The sequence below is a fragment of the Sus scrofa genome, chromosome 6 (assembly GCF_054392235.1).
Source record: "Sus scrofa isolate SSC_HxYL_T2T_F1_AM1 chromosome 6, Sscrofa_HxYL_maternal_Yorkshire_Landrace_v2.0, whole genome shotgun sequence".
In the NCBI taxonomy this organism is placed as follows: domain Eukaryota; kingdom Metazoa; phylum Chordata; class Mammalia; order Artiodactyla; family Suidae; genus Sus; species Sus scrofa.
The window spans coordinates 96,248,480-96,253,716 of record NC_139388.1 but is presented as its reverse complement, the minus strand read 5'-3'; positions in this window follow the sequence as shown (position 1 = coordinate 96,253,716).

Sequence of the window (5,237 nt, the reverse complement as noted above, 5' to 3'; positions counted from 1 at the left end):
TCACAGCTCATGGCAATGCCAGATCCTCAACCCATTGACCAAGGCCAGGGATTGAACCCGTAACCTCATGGCTCCTAGTTGGATTCATTCCCACTGTGCCACAACAGGAACTCCTCAGCTACTAATTTCATATCTGACTTTCAAAAGATAAACTTTTTTTTTTCTTCTCTTTTTAGAGCTGCACCTGTGGCATATGGAAGTTCCCAGGCTGGGGGTCAAATAGATGATGCAACTGCCGGCCTACACCACAGCCACAGCAACACAGGATCCAAGCTGCGTCTGCCACCTACACTGCAGCTCATGGCAATGCCAGATCCTTAAACCACTGAGTGAAGCCAGGAATAGAACCCACATCCTCATATATAATAGGTTTGTAACCTGCTGAGCCACAACAGGAACTCCAGGATAAACTCTTCTTATATAAAGGATGTACACACAAGCTTGTGTGTACACACACATCTGCTTTTAATTTTTTTTTCTTTTCTCTCTTCTTTTTTTTTTAGGGCTATAGGTACAGCATATGAAGTTCCCAGGCTAGAGGTCAAATCAGAGCTACAGGGGCCAGCCTATATACCACAACCATAGCAATGCCAAATCTGAGCTGCATCTGCGACCTACACCACAGCATGCCAGATCATTAACCCACTGAGCTGGGCCAGGGATTGAACCCACACCCTCATGGATGCTAGTTGGGTTTGTTTCCACTAAACCACAATGGGAACTAACTCCTAAAATTTTTTAAAATATTCTGCATATTGCTTTTTTTCATCTAACATTATATTGGGGATTGTTTTTATATTAGTGCATAATAGCTACCTTATTCCTGTTGTCAGTTGCATATATTCTCTTAAATTCATGTACTATAGGCAGTTAACCAGATAGCTGTTTTACTTCCTAATCTTGCTTTCTGGAAGTGAGGAGTAATGTAGATGTTTTTTGATTGGTGCCACTAAAATAGTGGTTCTTAACCAGATGCATGGATTAGAATCATCCAAGGAGTCTTCTTTTTTTAGTGTACATGATAAGGTGCATTCACTCAGATTCTAATGAGTAGGTTTGTGGCCTTGACTAGGAATATTTTTTAAAGCTTCTTAAGTAATTCTGATCTTCAGTCATGATAGGGGACCACCAGATTTGAAGCTTCTTCGGAGCTGTGGTCCTCAAATTTTAGCATTCATCTCAAGTTCCTGGAGGGCTTATAAACATAGCTTGCTGGATCCTACCCCTATAGTTTGGGGTGTGGCCTGAGATTTTGCCTTTCTGATATTTCCAATTGATTCTGATGCTGTTGGTCTGGGAACCATACTTTGAGCAACATTTGGTCTTTTTTTTTTTTTTTTGCTTTTTACAGCTGCACCTGAGGCATATGGAGGTTCCTAGGCTAGGGGTCCAGTTGGAGCTACAGCTGCCCACCTACACCACAGCTACAGCAACGCAGAATCCAAGCCACATCTGTGACCTACACCACAGCTCATGGAAATGCTGGATCCTTAAACCACTGAACTAGGCCATTGAAACCCACAACCTCATGGTTCCTAATTGGATTCATATCTGCTACGCCACAAAGGGAACTACAATATTTGGTCTTAAACTAAGATAAGCCTTACTTTATTCCATTCTGTGCTACTTTTAATACCACATACAAAAGCTTTTTGGTTTATCTGAGGTAAAATACATCACCTCTCTTGAGATACTCCTTATAGATTAGCACATTTGTATTAACAGTATTGAGTTAATATCCGATCTGAATGTTATATACTTTTTACTACTCTAATGGTAAATGCTTTATACTATAAGAAGCAAGGTAATCACTGAATAAATTGGGAGAAAGAGATGCTTCACATCACCGTAGCTAGTTGATCATCAGGCACTACCATGAGTATGCATAGATTTGGGCTTTTGGCTAGATTCCTGTCTCTTTCTAAGGCAACTATTTTTTTTTTTTTTTTTTTTTTTGCCATTTCTTGGGCCACTCCTGCGCCATATGGAGGTTCCCAGGCTAGGGGTCGAATCGGAGCTGTAGCCACCGGCGTACGCCAGAGCCACAGCAACTCGGGATCCGAGCCGCGTCTGCAACCTACACCACAGCTCACAGCAACGCCGGATCGTTAACCCACTGAGCAAGGGCAGGGACCAAACCCGCAACCTCATAGTTCCTAGTCGGATTCATTAACCACTGCGCCATGACAGGAACTCCTAAGGCAACTATTTTAAGCTCTACAGGTGATTCTGATGCTTTCCCCAGTTGAGTATAAGCAGTCCTGCTTCATGGTTTTCCCATCTGTAAAATGGTCAAAATTTTGTGGTGGTGGTTATGAGGATTCCACGCACCAATGTAAAGCATTTGCAACAGGGCCTGGCATCTGTGAGTGCTCAGTAAGCATATAATTATTGGTAAACTTGTTATTCTGCATCCAAGCCTCACCAGGAATGAAATTGTTATCTGCCTTTAATTATAATTCCCCTGAGCAATCTCACAGGCAAACCGACCAGCCAACCCTTTGTCTCTTTTCTCCAATCTAGATCTCTTTCCTAAGCTCAAGATACAATTAATTATGTGTATCTCACCCTTTAGTCCTAGGAACATCAAATTCAGCATGTCTAAAGCTGAACCATACCGTCAGCCCCACCACCACCACTCCCTCCCATTCCCAAGTGTCCAGGCCAGAAACTTATAATCATTTATCTTTTTTTTTTTAATTTTTAAAAATTACAGTTGATTTACAATGTTCTGTCAATTTCTGCTGTACAGCAGTGACCCAGTTATATATACATTCTTTTTCTCAAATTATCCTCCATCATGTTCCATCACAACTGATGAGACGTAGTTCCCTGTGCTATACAGCAGGATCTCATTGCTTATCCACTCCAAATGCAATAATTTGCACCTACTAACCCCAAATCATTTATCTTTAATAAACTTTTTTGGAATAAAAATTTGGTTTTATAGAAAACTGGCAAAGATAATTAACAGAGTTTCCTTATATCCTTCACCTTGTTTCATCTAATGTTACCATGCTACATAGCCACAGTGTGTTTGTAGAAACTAAGAAACCAACCTTGGTCCACGCATTAGTATTAACTAAACCGCAGCCTTTATTCAGATTTCACCAGTTTTTCCACTAATTTCCTTTTGCTGTTCTAGGCTATGGTCCAGGATACCACAGTGCATTTATCTGGGCATCATTGTTGGTGCCTTCTTTTTCTCCAAGTCATCAAGTTCTGGTACCAAGTTCACATAGTCACCAAGTTCTGGCAATTTCACTTATTAGATCTCTCTCTCTCATTTTATTTATTTATTTATTTTTTGATTCCATAGGATATGGAAGTTCCCAGACTAGGGATCCAAGCTGAGCCATGGTAGTGGGGATGCCAGATCCTTAATCCCCTGAGCCACCAAGTAACTCCAACCTAAATCTTTTTTTAATAAAAATCTCCATCTCAGAGTTCCTGTTGTGGCTCAGTGGGTTAAGAACCCGATAAGAGTGTTTATGAGGATGAAGGTTTGATTCCTGGCCCCGCTCAATGGGTTAAGGATCTGGTGTTCCTGCAAGCTGTAGTGTAGGTTGAAGATGGAGACTCAGATCTAGTGTTGCTGCAACTGTGGTATAGGCTGGCAGCTACAGCTCTGATTTGACCCCTAACCCGGGAATTTTCACATGCTGCAGGTGTGTTTATTAAAAAAAAGCGAAAAACAAAACTCCATCTCCATTATGCTGATCTATCTCCCATCATTTCTTTCTTTTTTTTTTTTTCTGTTTTTAGGAAGTTCCCAGGCTAGGGGTCAAATCGGAGCCACAGCTGCAGGCCCACGTCACAGTCACAGCAATGCAGGCTCCAAGCTGCATCTTCGACCTACGCCACAGCTCATGGTGACGCCGGATCCTTAACCCACTAAGTGGGGCCGGGGATGGAACCCGAGTCCTCATGGATGTTAGTCAGGTTTGTTACCACTGAGCCACAATGGGCACTCCTATCTCCCATCATTTTTTTCTTGAACTATTTTAACAGCCTCCTGTCTCTTTTTTTTTTTTGCTTTTTTGGGCTGCACCCACAGCATATAGAAGTTCCCAGGCTAGGGGCTGAATTGGAGCTGTAGCTGCTGGCCAACACCACAGCCATATTAACATGGGATCCGAACGGCGTCTGTGACCTACAACACAGCTCACGGCAATACCAGATCCCTCACCCACTGATTGAGGCCGGGGATCAAACCTGCATCCTCATGGATACTAGTTGGATACGTTTCCGCTGCACCACAATGGGAACTCCACAGCCTCCTGACTTCTTTCTATTTTTAATCTCCTCCCACTCCAGTGTACTCCAAAAGTTGGATCATGCATCACTTAAAACTTACTGATGGTTTTCCATTGCTTGAGAAATAAAGCTCAACTCTTTGGTTTGACATACTAGGCTTTTCATAATTCTTTCCCAACCTAGTTCCCCAATTTCCTTTCTCTCTTCTGCACTTCATAAAGCCCATTACCCAACTAAATGGCCTCAGCATACATTTTTTACTTTACTCATGTATATACACCTACTGTAAACGGGTAAGCATTGCTTCCCAGAACTTTTCTTACAGCAGATATGTGTATATGTCATGATGTAGTGCACACTGATATTTTCTAATCTATTTTCGTCTACCAGATTTTTTTTTTGCGGGGGTGGGGGGTGGGGGGGCGGGCAGGGCATGTGGAAGTTCCCAAGCCCAAGCTGCAGCAGTGACCATACTGAATCTTAACCACTAGGCCACTAGGGAACTCCAACCCCAGATTTTATTTTTTTTTAAATGCCACCTATGTCCTTCTAAATCAATTTCCTGAAGTTTGAAAAACACTGGGAATATTTTAACACTCATGACCAAAAACTATTCAGAATGGTCTCCCAATTGATTCCTATCTGCTTTCAGGTGATTAATACATTGAAAACAGTTTCTTCCTTTCCAGGCTTGTGGTGAGTGAGAGTGGATAGTTTGGAGAAGAGAGCAGCTGTTTTGCCTCAGGATAGAGAAGCTTAATTCTAATTAGTGAAGAGGTTGGGGAGACTGACAAGGAAACTTTAAGAGATGGAAGAGAGTGCTGAAATAGTTTAATTGCCAAATATTTAATCCCCTCAACTTCCATAGTCTAAAATAATTCTAGTAGTTGAACATCTTGCTAGGCCCAGGGCTTTGGTTTAAGTGAACATTCTTCCAGCCTTTCCTTCATGCCTCCTTTCATATGGGTGGCTTGAGACAG